Source organism: Aedes albopictus, chromosome 2 (assembly GCF_035046485.1).
Source record: "Aedes albopictus strain Foshan chromosome 2, AalbF5, whole genome shotgun sequence".
Taxonomy (NCBI): Eukaryota; Metazoa; Arthropoda; class Insecta; order Diptera; family Culicidae; genus Aedes; species Aedes albopictus.
Window position 1 is genome coordinate 150,476,434 of NC_085137.1, and position 20,315 is coordinate 150,496,748.

At 38.6% G+C, this 20,315-nt stretch overlaps 1 protein-coding gene and 1 long non-coding RNA gene across 2 annotated transcripts in view; one reads left to right on the top strand and one right to left on the bottom strand.

The window, feature by feature from the left end:
* Window positions 1–20,315, top strand: part of LOC109428452 (uncharacterized) — a 62,845-nt gene that overhangs the window by 17,224 nt on the left and 25,306 nt on the right. The window lies entirely within an intron of this gene.
* LOC134287759 (uncharacterized) lies at window positions 16,852–18,350 on the bottom strand. The gene is made up of 2 exons (XR_009997520.1): window positions 17,396–18,350; window positions 16,852–17,186 (listed from the first exon to the last, which is right to left on the bottom strand). It is a non-coding gene; the product is annotated as an uncharacterized LOC134287759 (long non-coding RNA).

The following is a 20,315-nucleotide window of genomic DNA, read 5'->3' on the forward strand; positions in this document are numbered from 1 at the left end:
TCATGCAAATTGTTGAATGTCTGTAGTTTCTGCGTAAGCAAATATTACTGCATTCCAAAATCGCCTGGACTTCAGCTTGAAAAACTGTAGGCCATTTGCCCATAGGAATTGATATGTTAATCCCGGGGCCAGTCACGCCTGCCCCTACTTGATCGTTCAATTTTGAACCATCAGTGTAAAATACGATTGATCCTGGGTGTAGTTCTGGGCCACCATTTGTCCACAGATTTCGCCCTGGATTAATCACTTCAAAAGAGCGTTCAAAATTGTATCTTTTGCTCATCCAATCACTATTATTTACGACGAGAGAGCCGATACTAATTTTTTTCAGAATACTAAGATGCCCTCTCAGGTCACCATCAAAGAGTTGCGTAGCTCTTTTGAGCTTCAATGCACTCTTTGCAGCTTCTGATTGAACAAATTGATGCAGCGGAAGTAGGTGAAGTAAAGTGTCAAGCGCTTTAGACGGTGTACTTCGCATTGCACCAGTAATTGAAAGAGTAGCTAATCTTTGAAGTTTTTCTAGTTTCTTCTGTGCTAACCTTTCATTTGTTTTAGGCCACCAGACCAGTGACGCATAGGTAACTCTGGGTCTCACAATTGCCGAATAAATCCAGTGGATCATTTTCGGTTTCAATCCCCACTTTTTACCAAAAGTCTTTTTACTGATCCATAGAGCACTTGTAGCTTTACCAACTACATGCTCAAGATGTAAATTCCAATTTAGTTTGCTGTCAAGATAAACTCCAAGATACTTGACGGTATTTGAAAGTTCCAAAAGAGTTCCTTTCAGTTTTAAGTTAGTAATTGCTATTTTTCTCCGTCGTGTAAATGGTACGATCGTGGTTTTAGAAGGATTTATGTTCAATCCTTCCTTATCGCACCACGAGGAGACTAAATTTAAGGCAGTTTGCATTCTGTTAGTGATAACATTGTCATATTTACCACGAACTAGTATGACTATGTCATCAGCGAAGCCAATTATTTCGAAGCCCTGTGCTTCCAGTTTTTTTAGAAGATCATCAACTACCAAAGACCACAATAGAGGTGATAGTACGCCTCCTTGTGGGCACCCTTTTACTGCTCTAACGGTAATAAATGAATTGCCAAGGTTAGATGATATCTCTCTTTTTGATAACATTTCTCCAATCCAATCAACAATGCATCTATCAAAACCACGTCTTGACATAGCATTCCTCATTGAATCGTAAGATGTGTTATCGAACGCTCCTTCAATATCAAGAAACGTAGCAAGTGAAATCTCCTTTGCTTCAAAGGATCTTTCCAATTTTGTAACCAGCTTATGAAGTGCTGTTACCGAAGATTTGCCCTCTTGATATGCAAATTGATTTTGGCTCAATGGGCTTTTTGTTAAATATGACGATTTGATATACTCGCCTAGTATTTTTTCCATTATTTTCAACATAATGGACGATAAACTTATGGGTCTGAAGGATTTTGGTGATGATTTATCCTTCTTATTTGCCTTTGGGATAAAAGTGACTCGCACTTCTCTCCAAGCTGTAGGGATATGGCTTAGTGATAAGCTTAATCGGAACAACTTGGTTAAAATAGGTGCTAAGATTTCTTTACCCTTCTGGAGTAGTACAGGAAAAATTCCATCCCTACCCGGCGCTTTGAAGGGTTCAAAGGAATCAATTGCCCATTTAACCTTTTGTTCAGTAATAATTTGATCGCCCAGAATGCATGCATCACTCCTGGTGCCTTCTAACACAGTTGATTCATCATCTTCATGAATATATCTCCTGGTTTCATTGGCCTCAGTTTGCGATACAGATGTATTCTGGTCTTCAGTGAAAGCAACAATGGAACACGGAAAGTGTGTTTTCATCATTGTTTCTAAGATTTCTTCGGAGCTCTTTGTAAAAGAACCATCTTCTTTTTTTAGAGTTCCAAGACCTATAGAATGATCTTTAGCGAGGACTTTTTGCAATCTAGCAACAATCGGAGTACTTTCAATGTTTTCACATGTGTGCCTCCAATTTATCCTCTTCGATCTTCGAATTTCTCTGTTATAAATTGTGAGGGACTCTTTGTATTGTTCCCACTGTTGTGTTCTTTTAGCCCGGTTAAATAACTTCCGGGTTTTCTGTCGCAGTTTTTGCAAGTTACTATTCCACCAAGGAACATCTCTATTTGAAGAGCGTTTCTTTGGTGCACAACTGTCATGAAAAGCCTGTTTAATTATGCTCGAAAGTGTCGAAGCGCTTTCTTCAAGCCCATGACGAGAATTTTGAATGGCATTTAAGTTATCCATTCCCGATAAAAGTTTTGAGGTGTACATATCCCAGTTAGTCTTCCTGGGATTTCTAGTAGTTTCTATGAGTTGACAGCCAGCCTCATATTCAAACAGTATATGCTTGTGATCAGATAAAGAAATTTCATCTGACACATGCCAATTTTTGATTTTTTCCGAGAGTGTAGGGCTACACAATGTCAAATCCAAAACTTCCTGCCTAATAGCATTTGTAAAGGTAGGTTTATCGCCTCTGTTACATAAATCGATTTCATTTCTTGAAATGAAATCTAAGAGGTGTTCTCCCCTACTATTAATGTCTGTGCTAGCCCATATCGTATGATGAGCATTTGCATCACAACCAATGATGAAAGCTTTATTTAGCTTTCTGCAATAAGAGACAAAAGCTGCTACTTCTGGTGGGGGTACATCATCCACATCTCCCGGAAAGTATGCCGAAGCTACACAAATTTCCGTTTTCCCGTGGATTGTTGGTACTTCCATCATAATTGCAACAATGTCACGATTAATAAATTGTGTAATTGGAACTGCATTCACAGTCCCATTCACTAAAATTGCAGATCTTGGTGGTAACTGCCCTACTTTATATATTAATTTGGAGGAATCTGTATGGATTCCCATTATCCTACAATTGTTCGTCCATGGTTCCTGGATAAAAGCTATATCCAGTTTACTCTCAGCAAATCTTTTGCAAAGTACAGCTGTTGCTCCCTTTGCGTGATGAAGATTTACTTGGATGAACCGTAAATTTTTAGTTTGCATTTTGATCGTTAGGATCCAATAATTGTTGATTTTTACACGTTAGATCAACAGAACTTGTAGTCTGGCCAAGCATAATAGGGTTCTCTGTCCTCTTAACTCCACTCAATCCTAGGATTTTTACGTACTGATCAATGATCATCACGATATCACTAGTTTCTTGTAGGTTTTTAGAGTTACTTTAGCCCTTTGCTTTGGTCTTTTGCTACTATATTAACTTAAAAAGATAATACACGCACACACACACACACACACACACACACACACACACACACACACACACACACACACACACACACACACACACACACACACACACACACAATAAAATTAAATAAATAAATAAATAAAAATATTAATAATAAATATATGAAACAAAAAAGTATAGAATAATTAGAATATATTTAATTGAATTGTAGTGTCAAGAAAATAAAAAACGTATACACAATAAAAATAAATAAAAACTTTTAATATCTTTACTTACTGATGTAGGAGCATTTGTCCCCAGTCACCCCTACCTTAGTCATTGTGCACTACCTTTACGGTGTTGAAAACGCCAGCAATATTGTGAGTGTTTGCATCTCACTTGCCCATAATAGACTCACTTCACAGTTCGCAAGCCAAAACAAAGGAGTATTTGAATGCATCCAAATATAGCCGTTTGCAATTAATTTGCGATCCGGTGGTTTTTTGATGCCCAAGTTGCCGTATAGGCTGTAGATTGTGGATGTCGGCTATTCTTTTCACATACGCATATGCGAACGACACTAGCCATCACCACACATTTGATTTTTAAGCACTTTTTGTTCCCTCTTTTTTGGAGGGGAACCGAACTTGCATGCGAGATCTCATTCATGCATTTATTGATCTCACGCACTGAGATCTATTATTGTTTTCTCCCGGATCACAAATTTTCACTAGGAGTTAAAACTAATAAATTTAATTTTTTCACGCAACGTCCACCGTCCTACGTACAAAAATGTAATTCTTGGCACTCGTAAACTACGTGCACTAATCACTCGCGAATTATAAAATCACTTTTCGCTGCTAATTTTATAATTTAATCGAGCCGATACGAACCGCACTTTTGTACTTAGCAGCAGTGTTGCCAGCAGGGAATATGATTGTTTCTTCCCTCTTTCAAACAATCCTATGATCCACCAAAGCATCCAGCTATTCGGCACATATTTTCCGACGAAATGATAAATAATTGGTGATTTTTTGATGGACAAGTTCCCAATCCAATCCAGCTGCAGTAATGTTTTCTTTGGTGCTTTTGGATGAGTAGGGGAAAATGAAGAAACAAATAAGCTGCACAAATTTGTAAACAGAAGCATTGATTGATGCACCAAGCGATAAGAAGAAGCAGTTTTGACATCCAAGCGGTGTGCCGTTTACATCCATCGACCAATCAGCGACGAGGATCTCATCGACGGCACACCGCTTGGATGTCTAAACTGCTTCTTCTTTTCGCTTGGTGCATCAATCAATAGGCTCTGTAAGAGAGAGACAAAATGTGTTGCCAAATGCGTAACATATCTCCCAACCTTTTTGCTCCTAGCATTTAAAGAGCAGTTGAAAAGCATTCTGTATGCTCCCAAGTGAAACCACTTCAAGCAGTTGAAATGCTAATTAACAGCCGAAAGCTTTTGAGCAGCACAGCTTAAGCTGACTCAAGGCAGCTATGCATTCGAACTGCTTATGTAGGGCAGCAAGCAGTTTAAATGCGTAATACGGGCTGATACACGGCTTATTCAAATGCTTAGTGGTTACCTGGGTGGTTTTAATTTGTTTGCACGTTTGCAGGCATTGGGAACTCTTTAAGTTCAATACTGTTTCTTGTTTTGCTTACCCTTATCCACAACATTTTTTAACAACGAAATAATAATGTATACTATAAGAAGGACGTGCCTCTGCAGCCGTCCTACTGATGATGTATACTAATGATCAATATAATATGCAAGGATGTCTTCGATCATCTGGCAATCATTTGACTCATTTGTCTATATCTCAGTTCAGAAGCCTAATATTGAAATGAGGTGTTCGGCAAACTTGTAGATAAGTGTTTTTCCTTCAAATATCACCAAGGACGCCGTATCCTTACTCTACGGCGTAAAAGTGTTAGTATGAGTAGGTGTTACTAGCGCTCTCACGCCGTGTATATGAGAGTTAGGATATGGCGTCCCTGGTGATAATTGTAGGAAAAACACTTATCTACAAGTTTGCCAATCACCTCATTTCAATATTATGCTTCTGAACTGAGCTATGGATGAATGAGTCAAATGATTGCCAGGTGATCGAAAACATCCTTGGATGAATACTAGCCGAGCGACCGAAACTTCGAAACCCCTGTTATTTTCAATGAATTTTATTTTACATCGAAATATCATGTAATTGGCACAATTTAAAGCGCACACCTGGGTGAATCTGTTGTTAAATTTATTTTACTAGGGACGAATTCTAACGCACACGTTCTTACAATAAATATTGTGTCATGGTCCACTGCACGAATTTATTCTGGTCTGCTTATTCTCACAGAAAAATTGACGTTTGAGAGGTTTCGACACCGCTCAAACGTCAAATTTCGTGTGAGAGAAAGCAGGCCAGAATAAATTCGTGCAGTAATCTATTGCCTACCAGTACGAAAATTTCATTTTCTTCGAAGAACAAATACAAAAACTATAGATTCCCGAGACAAATATACGACCACATTTTTCTGAAGGTTTGACCAAATCAAATAAAACTTTCATACAATATTCCTACACACATAGATAATCTTACAAAAATGTTTCATTGCAATCTGTTTAGTATTTCTGTTTCTAAGAAATATATGTTTTCATATTCTTTGTTTGTACAAGATTCCGAAAATCTAATTCTTTCCACTTCTGGAAAACTTTCCCAGAAACTGGATTTCTGAAACAAAAAACTGTAATCGATTTCTCGAAGACGCAGTTGAAAAACTGATCTATATTTTATGAAAGTAATAACAGAAGTTGAGAAAATTTTGCGAACGAAATTTTGGCAGATTTCTTGTTGAATCTCACCATCGCATATTCAATGACATTTTGGTAAAATTAGATTCCAAGAAAAGCTCCAGAGATAAATGAAAGATTCATGAAAAAAAAATGAAGAATTATGAACACTTTCATCAGAAGTAAATAAACTTCATTATAAACTTTTCCGGATTTCAGTAAAAAAAAATGATGATCAAATGATGTCACTATTACCTCCTATATTTCATCCGAAATTCATCTCGCATTTGTAACATAAATAGCTCTGCAATCTACTGAAAAAAACTGAAAAAAATAATCTTTTCTTTACCTACTATAAAAGTTCTTGAGCTGTAAATTTCCGATTTATCCAAGATCAACTGATGCAGGGGAATACAATGCACTGCCTAATCAACACACGATCGCATATGTTGTTGAATGCGAAGATATAGGGTGATATAATTAAACTGAAATTTTAAATTAATATATTTAAGGAATATTGCAATGTTATTATTGAAAAAGTATAATATTTCAGAAATTCATCTATGATCATAGCCACACATTAATTTTTACTTCTTTGGAATACGAGAAAACTATAAGTTATAGTTCGCATTTACCCTTCTTTAGGTAATTTTCGATCCAAACCGTATACTACGTCAGCGAGCTGCTTCCAATGAAGGTTAATAAAGACAAGAACAATAATAGTGTAATAAGCGGCGCAGCCGAAATTTTTTTTTTAAGGATAAGGTTTCTGAGGAAAATTTGTCCATTAATTTTGACAATAAATGTTTTTCAATGTAGTCCGATTAACGAAAATAGTGACTTTAGTGACCAATTTACTGAAAAAAGTGACTTTAGTGACTTTTTCATGCAAATAGTGACTTTTTAGTGACCGACTCAAAAATAGTGACCAAATCACTAAAAAGTGACTCGCTACCAGGCCTGTCATTTGTTAGTTCTTGACCAACCAAATAATATTGCCGAAGACACCAACTCTCCAAGTAACCAGGATGATGAGATATTTGGTATAAACATTTCATCAGTGTTACGTCTGTTTGTCTCTGGTATGACAGATATCACAGACAGCAAGACGTAGCACTGGCGAAATTTCCGTACCGTACATCTTAGCACCATGATTACTTAAATATTCGGTATACTTGGCAAAGTTGTTAGGCCAGCCAAGGTTTTACTGGTGATGAGCCGTTTGATTCAAAATTCCACCACTAGGTAGCGCTGACGATAAATTAATTATTATATTCCATATATCTCAGAACTCTGATTACTTAGAAAATTGGTTTCTTCGGCAATGTTGTTTGGTTTATTAAGGCGTTTCAGTTGATTAGCTGATTGGTTCAGGATTCTGCCAGTAGACGGCGCTAGTTGCAAATTAGAAGAAGCATGTATCTTTTACTTATTATCTCGAATATATTCAGCAACCTGGAACTTTCTATAACATGTAGGGAATATTCTCAAATTTTATCTGCTAGTTGCACAACTAATTAGCTATAAATGGTACAAATTTGAGCTCGATTGGATAGTTTTACATGAAGTTGGAGCGACTCTAGTAAAATGTTTCATATTTGAGTGTTCTTCGTTAAAGTGCTATATCTCTTGATTAAGTGAACCGAATGAAATGAAATTTTGCACATTTATGACTAATATATAGCTCTTTGAAAAACCTTTGACTTGACTTAAATATGTTCAAAAAAAAACTAAATTACAGCTTTTTGATTGCTTTACGAAAAAAAACATTCATTTCCAAAATTTTGCAAATGTGTAACTTGCGCTTCCTTGTGGCAAAATTTCGAAACAAGTGGACCATTAACTGTAAGCCCTTGACCTACCAAACAACATTGTCAAAGACACCAACTTTGTAAGTGACCAGAATTCTGAGATATATTAAATTTAAAATTTGCTTGACCTCTAGCACCGCCTAGTGGTATATACAAAATCATGCTAAGTTTTAAAAATTGTCTAAAACATTTTTAGCAAGTTGTATCCTTTTATAAAGTCCACCAAAACTATTTTGATTACTTGTTCCTCAACGAGTTTGATTTAATTGGTGCAAATTTGGGCTTGATTGATTATTCAACTTCACACGAAATTAGAGCCCTTCTATCTATATCTAGTTTTTGACTTCCGTTTATCAAATTACTGTACCTTAGGACTAAGCGAACCGAATCAAATTAAATTTTGAAAGTTTATGACTAATGTATTGGTCTTCATGTATCGTTGGACTCGACTAAAATATGACCAAAGGGAAAAAAGTTGCAATTTATTGAAAACTTTTCGAAAAGTTGTAATGATTCGAATGTTTTATCCAAGGGCTAAAAGTCTCTTTAATAAAGACAAATCAATCAAATCAATCGAATGTTTTATTTTTGTAAATTTGCTATAACTTTGTAAAACATTCTGATATTGTATAGAGAATAATCAATCAGCAGGTTTTTGGATAAGCCACACTTGATTGACCGTAATCATTTCACAATAATGAAAAAAAAAGAAATGGCAGAACTTGGCAGAAACATTTTTGTCTTCGTAAATACGACTCTAGACCCATTGTGCACTGAAAAGCCCGCATCCAGCAGGTTGCTGTTTGCAAGTGGAAAATTCCATGTAGACAATAGGACGCGAAGCTCAGCAGCGAAGCGAAAGTTATTTTTAGACGCAACCCGGTTCAACTTCTCGGGTTTGAATGGAGGTGTTTGTGTGTAGTGGTATGGAAGCTATGAAACCGTGTGGCGCATCTTAATACAACGAATGGATTATGATTTATCACATTTTCTGTACGTTTTTAATACATAAATTGGTAGAAAAGGCATATCTCAATTTTTGGTAGCTTTTCTTGTTTTGCGTGTTCTTTTTCATCCTGGCATTGTCACTCAGCTAGAGCAGAGCCGGCTTTTCTTATAGCATTTCCAGAGCTATGATTTGAGATTTCTATTTGCTATTAGTACTTTGTAGAGCATAAATAATCACGTTTAAAAAAAACGGAGGAACTTGTAAGTATGACATTGAACGCGTATGGGTTTCTATAGGGATACTAGATTGTGCACTTTCCCGCTGTAAAACAGGAGGTGGCCAAAATGTTTGGGATATGCAACTTTTTTTCCTCTCACAAAAAAGTTCAACATGCTGTAACTTTCCATAGAGTGCATCATAATTTCTCAAATTGTGACTGTTTGTCAAACTATTATATGTGCACCATTAGTACAAATTTGAGATCATCGATTGGTGTTAATCTTTTGTGAAACTAGAACCGTTCTAGTAAAACAGTGTTTTTGACTGTCATATCTCGGAAACCAGTGAATCGAATTGAATGAAATTTTGAACGTTTATCAAAAAGATAGTGTAACTTGATACGACGTTACAAAAATTGAAATTTCCTCATGACGAATAAAGTACCAGTTTAAAATTTTCACCAATATAGAGAAAAAAAACCCTAATTAATCCACCTTGCGATGATGGTGCCTTTCTCGTGCTTTAAAGTATCCGTTCAACAAAACACGAGCGACATGTTGATGACATTGACATAAATACAAAATGAAAACTGCTTGCTAAATCTACTCAATATGGATACATTTTATATTAGCGTAACATCCAATATTCGGAAAATATAAGACAACGATCCAAAACTCAAACCAAACAAGTGTCATGAAGCCGCAAAATTTTGAAACGTCATTTGAGATTTTCCGGTCATCATTTTATGACTCCGGATATCTACCCCAACTAAACTAACCGCCATCTTGAACATTGAGACACCATCTTGGATGTTCTGGTATTCATTTTTGGACTCTGCACCTAAAATTACATAAAATAGTCGCCGTATAGAATTTTGGCATGTCGTTTATGATTTTTGGTTACCAGTTTTGGACGAAGACCGGCATTCTTCCCCATTCAAACTATAGTCATATTGCAGACCTTGTGAAACAGCGCACAGCTTGGGTTTTCTGATTACAAATTTTGAATTCTGGACATATTTTCATACAAAATATGCTCATTATGCAAGAATTAAAAATCCTATAAAATAGGCTCTAACTTGTATACTGGGCCATTATCTTGGACTTTGAACCGCTATCTTGGATACTCTGGTGGACACCGAACATATTTCCCATACCAAGTACACTTATTTTACATAGTTTTAGAGCTCAAAATTCCTTAAAACAGTTACCATCTTCTGTTGACGCGATCAAATTCTTATTTTTCCATTCAACGTTGACCCATCCTGCTATAAATTTACACCTTAGGAATCTGAAATGGTACGATTTGATGAGATCGCTTTAGTTTTGTCTATATTTTGTTCTCATACATGAGAACTTAGACCTATTCGTCACTGTTGTTCATACCTAATGTTTATCAGGCCATTAAACAAAGCCACGATTTAATTTTTCACATGAACGTTGGTTCTGCTACACAACAGCTAGTCTCTAATGTGATCTAAGGCTATTTTGTTGCTAACCGTTCATTAGATAATCAAAAAAATCTGCGATCTGATGTGTCGTATGTATGGGTTTGGTTCATTTTTATATTTGGTAATTTCCGGTGGGATAGCCGGATCTGATTCCATGAGTCATGGACCATGACACTACCGGTTGTCCCAATTATGGTCTGAGAATATTTTATTGCTATTTATTCACCTTTACCTAATCACTGCGATTTGATATATCGCATGAATGGGTTTGCTTCACTTTTACTTCTAACCACTTTCGAAGCCACAGCTGAACCCGCAACACTACCGGGAATCTAATGTGGTCTGACCCTTTTTTCCATCAGGTTGTCGATAAGTCGTGATCAGTCTTGTTAGAGATCACAGTCATTTGAACCTTTTCGTCGATATTGGGCCTCCTTTGTCTCCGACATTCGCAACACAAGCAATCAAACTACTGTTCGAAACAAAAATGTCAAACGAATGCACTTCACCACGATAGCGGCTTTGGGAGACGGTTCGGCTTTTGTTATTCCTGTTGCTATGTTGCCCATCTGTGTGTCGTATTCAATGCAACATGCAATAATAAACCAATATTAACATTCATAATCGGAATTGGCTGAAAATCTATGCGTAAAGCTAGAATTAGACACATGTCATCGTATCAGATGACATTGATTTGACCCTTTCTTATGTTTATTGATCTTCGTTCTACTGCTCGTGTTGTGTGTAGGTAAGAGGTAACGATAGCGCACGAATGTAACAAAGCCGACTGACACCCGACTGCGGCAACGAAATGAAGATAGTAAAAAGTGTCGAATGTTTACAAGACTGGTCGTGATTTGATGTACCGCATCCATGGGTTTGGTTAAATTTTACATTTTACTACCCGGATCTGATTTCGGGTAACTACCGGCTGAACCAAATATGGTCTAACATTATTGTCCTGTTAACTGCTCATCGGTAAACCAAAAACGCTGCAAATTGAATGAAGGGTTTGACAATTAGACGGGACTCTCGGGACCAATTCCGGAACACTACTAGTTGTCTTTAGTGTGACGTAAAGGCTACTTTCTAGCTAACTGTTCATCAGGTTATCGCACAAGCCACGATTTGATGTGTCACATGCCTGGATTTGGTTTACTTTTACATTTGGCCTCTTCTGGCCACTCAAAACCGATTCCGAAACACTTGCTGGCCGTTCATTAGGTAATCTAAAAAGCCGCTATTTGATGTGACGCATGTACGGGTTTATTTCTCTTTCAGATTTAACCACTTCGGCGGGAACCCCGGAACGGGTTCCAGAACACTACTGGTTCAGATATGGTCTGAGATGGTTTTCCTGCTCATTGTCCATCAGGTCATCGAAAATGCCGTGGTTTGATGTGTCGCATGTATGGGTTTGGTTCAATTATATATTTGGCCACTTCCAGCGGGACGCCTAGAACCGGTTCCGGAACACTACCGGTTCAGATATGGTCTGAGATGATTTTCCTGCTCATTATCCATCAGGTCATCGAAAATCCCGTGGTTTGATGTGCCGCATGCATGGGTTTGGTTCAATTGTGTATTTGGCCACTTCCAGTGGGGCGACTAGAACCGGTTCCGGAACACTACCGGTTCAGATATAGTCTGAGACTATTTTCCTGCTTACCGCTCATCAGGTTATCGAAAATGCCGTGGTTTGATGTGTCTCATGCATGGGTTTGGTTCACTTTGATATTTGCCACTTCCGGCGGGACACCCGGAATCGGTTCCGGAACGCTACCGGTTCAGATATGGTCTTAGACTATTTTTCTGCTTACCGCTCATCAGGTTATCGAAAATGCCGTGGTTGGATGTGTCGCATGCATAGGTTTGATGCATTTTCATAGCTGGTCCCTTCCTGGGGTACCGTTCCGGAACACCTAAATGGCCATATCTCCGGAACGGCTGAACCGATCCGAACCATTTTCAATAGGAAACAATGGGACCAGATTCCGCGTCGAATGAACCGTCGGTCATTGAAATCGGATGAGGTTTACTGCCAAAAAGTGATGTGAGTTTTTTTGTACACACACATACAGACACACACACACACACGCACACACATACACACACACATACACACAAACAGACATCACCTCAATTCGTCGAGCTGAGTCGATTGGTATATGTGATTTGACCCTCCGGGCCTTCTATCAAAAAGTCATTTTTGGAGTGAACATATAGCCTTTCCAGTACACTTAGTGTACGAGAAAGGCAAAAAGTCAAATTTACAATACCACACAAAATTACCAAATGTGTTTTTCCTTCAATCCAATTAGGCTCTAATATATCTTATCAGATATATCTTGAGAACAGAAGTAGAAAATCTTTGGATATCGACACTAAAATTTAATGACATTACATTTACATTGATGTAAAAAAATATTTTTTTTTCGAGAAAGATCTAAAAAGTGTCAATTTATCATAACTTTTTTCAACGTTCAAAAAGCACCTTATGAAGCTTAATATACTGTTGATAAACGTTCAAAATTTCATTCAATTCGGTTCACTAGTTTCCGAAATATGACCGTTCAAAAATAAGTTGTCTAAAAATATTGTTTACGAGAGCAGTTCCAGTTTCGCGAAAAGTTAACCGATAAAGCTCAAATTTGTATCAATGATGTACGAATAATAGGTTGACAAACAGTCAAAATTTGAGATTTTTTGATGCACTCTATGAAAAGTTACAGCATGTTGAACTTTTTTTATGAGAGAAAAAAAGTTGCCTATCCCAAACATTTTGGCCACCTCCTGTACGTACACAAATATTTCCTCAACATCACATTTAAGATAAGACACAGGGTATTTTAGCCAATATTAGACCCCTCAGCAATAGTGAAGGCTTCCGAGTTTTTCTTAAATTTTCTGCTCAAATCTGTATCTACCGGTGAACTCCCACCGGGAGACGATGGCTTATGCTACTAGACAAGTTCCAAGTGACGGAATTACGCAATTTTTCGACCAAATTTGTAAATGAGTAATTCTCGCTAAAACCAGGCCGCCATTTACATAAAGTCTGGGATTTCAATTTTTCTTGCTTATTCGTTAGAATATGATAAAAAAAGGATGAAAACCACTTTGGTTGGGTTAAATTGATGGACCCCTCGCTTGGCAAGGGGCTGACAAGGTGACAAAATGACGATTTTTCATCAAATTGCACCTAATTTATCGCATAATATCTCAAAATTTAATGTTGTAACATATACAAAACTTCACTTTTGTATGAAGGGAAAGTAAAGACCTTTCATTTGAAGTTGAAAAATGTTTGGCAGCCATCTTGGATTTGGTCGCCATTTTGAATTTTATCATTAAATTGCGATTTTCACTGTGTTCGCAACCACCGATTTCAAATCCGAACTCATCATTAGAAACCTGAGAGTCAAAGCTTTCCAAAACATTCAAAAATTTTGATGTGCATTGACCGCAACAATGACATATCGATGAAAACGTTAGGCTACCCCCTATACATTTTGCTGCATACGCCACGCGCATGCATGATGCCACCGATCCCGTTATCGCACGATCAGACACCCTTTATATATATATATATATATATATATATATATATATATATATATATATATATATATATATATATATATATATATATATATATATATATATATATATATACATATATATACAGAGCTGTTGTGCAACCGTTGATAAAGACAATTCATACATTTTTCACGATCAGAGCAATTTTTTCTAAGACTAAGAGGTCCATTATTGGTTAATATACTCCAATCAACAATATTACTCAACAACTCAACATGCTTGATTCGCGGCTGCCACTCTCCATCGTCGGTCACGCCCGATGTTCGCCAGATCACGCTCCACTTGGTCCACTCAGCACTCCTCGCCATTTTGTGCGAACCGGATCAGTAGCAAACACCAAATTTGCAGGGTTGTTGTCCGGAATTCTTACAACATGCCTTGCCCATCGTATCCTTCCGACTTTGGTAATTTTCTGGATCCTGGGTTCGCCGTAGAGTGCAGCGAGCTCGTGAAAAATGACTGCGGCATACACCGTTCTCCTGCGCACCGACGAAGATTGTTCGTAGCACACGTCGCTCGAAAACTCTGAGTGCTTGCAGACCCTCCTCAAGCATGTTTCACGTTTCGTGGTCATAACGGTCCAGTCAGTGTGAATCTTTTTAGTCCGCAGCATCTCCCCCGTCTATCATGGCATTACTACTTAGATGGATGCGGTCGTGTTCGGTTCCGCCTAAGTAACCATGACGCTGGATATAGAGCATTAATTTCGCTTTATAGTGCATTATATGACACGCGGTATAAAGTTGTTTTGTCATATAGGTACCGTTAAAGTAGGTTTAAAGCCGAAAGTGGCGCTACTATTGTTGAATTAAAGCAAGCTTTACTATGGTGATTGCTAAAGCATATAAAATGCTTGTACCATATAGCAAATGCAATGAAATCGTATGGAATGCATACTTAAGACATCATGTCAACAAAAGAAAAAAGTATTATTTTTATTTTCCATCTATTTTTATCTTCTCATAGCTGTTCCGATACTCTTACTCTGATGTTTTTTTTTATTCTATTTCGGGAGTTGAACCTAGATTGCTGCAACTGGACCACGATGAAACTCGGACGCGCTAACGCTGTGTGCTACATTTACCATGTATTTTGCACCTGTAAAAATGTGCATCATAATGTAACGTATACTCAGTTCGTGCCTTATTGAGTTGTGTTTTCAGCAGTTCTTAAAAGTTGTGCTAGTCTGATTGCCACCAGTTATCTTACTCTCCCATATTCATTCGAAAACAAGTGATTTACAGAACCGATTGATTCCACAAACGAAGATAATATAAAGATATAAAATTGTCTGGTTGATTCCGTTTTTTGTTTTCATACTTGCTCACTTCTACCAATAATACAATAAATAAGAAACAATACAAACACTTCAATCCCTTATTTTATGAAATCGGGGCAATATCCTACATTTTTTTTGTTCCCGCAGTATCTGATTGTTTTCATGTCCCAGCCAGAAACCAAAAAGCTATACATAATATAAATTTTCAAACATCAACATCTGAGCATAATAATCTATCTGAGTTTTTTTCTGTATAACGATGGAAGCTTTAGTAAAAGCATATATAAAGTAATAAATGCTTGCATTATTGATTGCGATAAAGCTTTAAACATGGTAATGTAATGAAGCATTAAACAACGGCCCTATAGAACTATACGGAGCTGTCAAAATCCCATAATGCTTCAATGCTTTCTAAATGTAGATTAAACGCTTCATTACTTGACAGATCCAGAATAAAAGTTATCTTGCATTAGCTAAACTATAATACGACTGAATTAATGTTATGATATAATGCTTGTGGTTACTTGGGCGCCTAACAGCATGTATTTTGATTTTGACGCAAAATTCACTCTGTATTTTTTACGAAATTTATTTCAAGAGTTTACCAAGACGTACTCCAGTAATTATGCATGATTCTTTACAGGAATTCCTCCGGAATGCCTCCTTCAGCAGTACCTCAAGGATTCCCCCTAAAGATCCTCGGGAATGCCTCCTAAAGATCTTCGAGAGTTTCATAAGGAGTTCCTCGGGAATTCATCCAGGTTTTTTAGACAATTCCTCCAGGAGTTTCCCGAACATTCCTGCAGAAGTTTCTCGGGGATTCTACCGGAGGAGAGAAGCTGCTCGGGAGTTTTGGCAGGAGTTCTTCGTGAATTCCACGAGTAGTTTCTCAGTTTTTTTCCAAGAGTTTCTGGAAATTTACTTTAGAATTTCCCCGGAGAATTCTCTCGAAGTTCCCTGGAAATTCCTCCAGCAGTTGCACCAGATTTCCTTCGGGAGTCCTCCAGGAGTTCCTCAGGAATTCGTTCAGATGCTTCTCGGGAATTTCTGCAGAAGTTCCTCAAGAAGTACTTGTGAATTCCTGCAGAAGTTCTTCGAGAATTCCTGAGGAGATCCTGAGAAATTCCTCCAGGAGATCTTGGGGAATTCCTCCAGGAGTTCCTTGGGAATACCTCCAGGGGTCTCTTGGGAATTCCTGCAGGAGTTCTTTTAGGAGTTTCCCGAGAATGCCTTCAGGAGTTCGTCCAGAAGTCTCTCGCGAATACCCCCAGAAGTTCCTCGAGAATTCCACCTGGAGTTGCTCGAGAATTCTCCCAGGAATTCTTGAGAATTTCTCGGGAAGTCTTCCAGAAGTTCCTCAGGAATTCTCCTAGGAGTTCGTTGGGATTTTTCCCTGGAGTTGCTTGTCAATTCATACAGCAGCTTCTGGAAAATTCTTCCAACAGTTTCTCGAGAATCCTTCTAGATTTTTCTAGAGATTCTCGGGTATGTCACAAGGAGTGTAAACGGCCCGCGGGATGTTTTATGACCGGAGTCCGCGCGTCGACTCTAGTACGATCTCGCGGTGTTCACGCGATCTTATCGATAGCTGGTAAACGCCAATAGAGTTCGTTTCCCCAATCTTCCCCTTCGGACTGACAGGCTGGGTGATCCAGTACCTGCTGGCGGAAGGTTTGACTAGAGAACCGTGTCTCTTTAACAGTTAAGCACTGATTCGTCGGAACGACACTCGCCAGGCGAGTAGTCCACAACCGAAGGAAGCGAGTGTTTAACCGTTGTTATGGCGGTTCGACAACAGGGGAGAACCGGTCGTGGATATTTCCTCTTGTCTTTCCCTTCAGACGGACAGGCTGATGTTTTAACCAGTACCTGACAGTGGAAGGTTCCAACTAGTGGATTATATCCGCCAACGGATGCACGCCGAGTCGTCGGAACGACACTCGCCAGGCGAGTAGTCTGCAACCGAAGGAATCGAGCGGTCAACCGATGTACGACGGTTTTGTGATCGACAGGCTTGGTTGGAGATTGATTCCCTTCTCTTTCCCTTCAGACGGACAGGCTGATGTTTTAACCAGTACCTGACAGTGGAATGTTCCAATAGGGAAGTCTTTCTCTTAACGATTGAAAGCTGACTCGTCAGAACGACACCCGCCAGGCGAGTAGTCTGCAACCGAAGGAGTCGAGTTGTCAACCGTTGGTGATAACCTTAGTCTTGGACTTACCAGGAGTTCTTTCTAGAAGGACAAGTTGCCTGTTCCGAGTCTAAACGTAAGATCATGTATTTCGTGGTTGGTTCAGGGTTTTTATAGGCGACTTTCGTCGATCCGGGAGGCTTATTCTAAGAAGTGACAAATGCAGTTCTATCGGAGATCCTATCTGATTCTTAAAGTTAGAAAGGGACAATTGTCGTAATTGCCTAAATCTAATTTTCTCCCACGAGAAAGAAGCAAAGAGATTTCAACGTTTTAGGTATTTTCTCGTAGAGTATGTCTCTGAGTGCGTAGGTGATAAATTTCGGGCTTAATTACTTTGTTTCTTTCGTTGCGTGGGATGATTACTTTCTATGCGTGGGTTGACGCAGGGTCATATTTGTTTTAAAGGGAAGCATTAGTTCGTATTGCGCCTTACCATTAAATCAATGCTTTCCCTTTCTCTTCGTTATGTATACTGTGCGCGTACCACTCGAATGCGTCAGGCTCAGCAAGGGTCTGCGCTTCGTGCTTATGACGGTTTGGTCCTACGTGGTTGATATGGAAGGGAAAATTGTTAACGATCTTTGTTCTTATGGCCTTTCCCTGCGTCTTCTGAGTTGATGGGGCGGTGCGCCTTTACTTTCTAATGCTAATGTTACCATCTGTTTTTGTGCTGTAGGGGAAGGGATCGGTAAGGTTCTAGTATGTTCCTTCGCATGGTATGAGTTGCCTTCTTCTGTTTGTGGGTCGTGAATTATGTGCTTATTGGCTAGTTGTTTATTTTCGTTTCTTCTCTCTGTCATTGGTTCGCATCCGATCGCAAATTAATCGTCGCGAATTAACAAGGAGTTTCCCAGGAATTCCTGCAGGAGTTTGTTGAGAATTCCACTAGGATTTCTCCAGAAATTTATGAAGGTGTTCCTATAAATATCTCAGAGAGTTCCTCGGAAATTCACCTACGAGTTCCATGGGAATCCCTCCACGGAAATTCCTCCAGATTTTTTCCACGAGTTCCTCGGGAATTCGTCCACGTTCTACGATTTTTTTCCAGGATTACCGAGAATCCCCTGGAAGCGAGAGAATTCCGAGAAAATACTTCTCAAAGGAATTGTCGAAGAATTCCAGGAGGTATTCCCGAGAAACTCCTGGAGAATTTCTTGAGGAACTCCAGGAGGACCCAAGGAACTCTTGGGGAAATTTCCTAGGAACTTCTGGAAGAATCCACGGGAAACTCCTGCAGGAACTCCAGGAGGAATTCTCGAAGAATTTTTTTTTTGTTTTTGAGAGACTTTACCCAGAGGGGGCATTCGTCTCTATTGAACGTTTATTATCGAAAAATTATATTTACATAACAGCTTATTACTAAACGACTTATACGCTACTGAACATTTCAATATTTTTTAGGAACCTTATAACTTTATCTTCCGCTTGCTTGTTATTGCACAACATTTCGCTTAGTTGATTACTTATTCCTAATTCCTCCCTTTCGGCCTTATACCGCTGACACGCAGCGAGTACATGGTGAACTGTTAATTTCTTATTACATATTCTCGAAGAATTAGTAAAGGAATTCCCAAGAAACTTCTTGAAGGATTCCCGAAGAACTTCTGGAGGAATTCCCCATGAACTAATGGAGGAATTCCCAAAGAACTATCTGCTGGGAGCTAAGCAAGCATCTAAGGGGACGGAAGTCATGATTGCACTACCGTGTGCAGCATAGTTGTACCATGTTCTATGGAAATCCCTATTAACATGGAACAACTATGCTGCACACGGCAGTGCAATCGCTTGTATCCACAGCAGACCGAATATACCTCTGCGTCTGCACAAATTCATGTGGATCTCGAAGTGTTGGTGGGATATGATTGACAGTGGGTTCACACATTGGTGTGTCGATGCTAGGTGTAAAGTTAAGAATTCGTGCAATTCGCTTGATTGCATAATTCGAAGGCGTTATGTGATACATTGATACTGTACTGTGGAAGTTGGAAGGAAAGGAAACGGCTATTTCAACCCGTTTCTGTTTTAGCGATGTGTTGTACTTTTTGCAATTTCTCACCAGCAGTTTTATTTGAGTACTTGTGACCAAACATGTGTTGAAGAGCCCCTTTAAGAACACTGGAAAACATCTGGTTGAGGATAACGATTGTTCGCAAATGTTCACAGTCCGTTCTGTTTTGCTATGAGCATGAGCATAAGCATGAGCATAGATGACCGTACAATTCGTAGTTGCTACTCCGTGATTGACCAGAACAATCGAAATTGCACAAGGAATCAACAAACAGAGCTTGGGAGTAGCTACCGCTCTCAATGTGCACACTTCGAGAATTCCAAACTTTATTAGTCAATAACGGTGCCGGCCACGTCCTTACGGTCATCGAGGAAGGAATGTTAATGTGACGTACGTTGCTACTAGAGACCGAGATCACCTCGTCTTCTCCACGACTGTCACGAGAAGGAGTTTTTGTTAGTGGGGAGGGGAGAGGTGTGGATTCATTTAGGTAAGTGATGTGATTCATACAACCTTTATTTGAGTCAAACATTTATTCATTTCGACAAAAATATTACAAATGTCGACACCGAATGACCGAATATGACGAACTATTCAAATTATTGTGTACATGCAAAAAATGAAAGAAAAATATTTATTATCAACTAAATGTGCATTGCGAACTTGCGCCGACACATGATGTGACGAACTTTTCAATATTTGTTAGATAAATACACAAAAACCAGAGCCAAATTTTATACATCCTTTAGCATTTATTATTATGATAAAATGGAACAAGCTCACCAATAAACATCC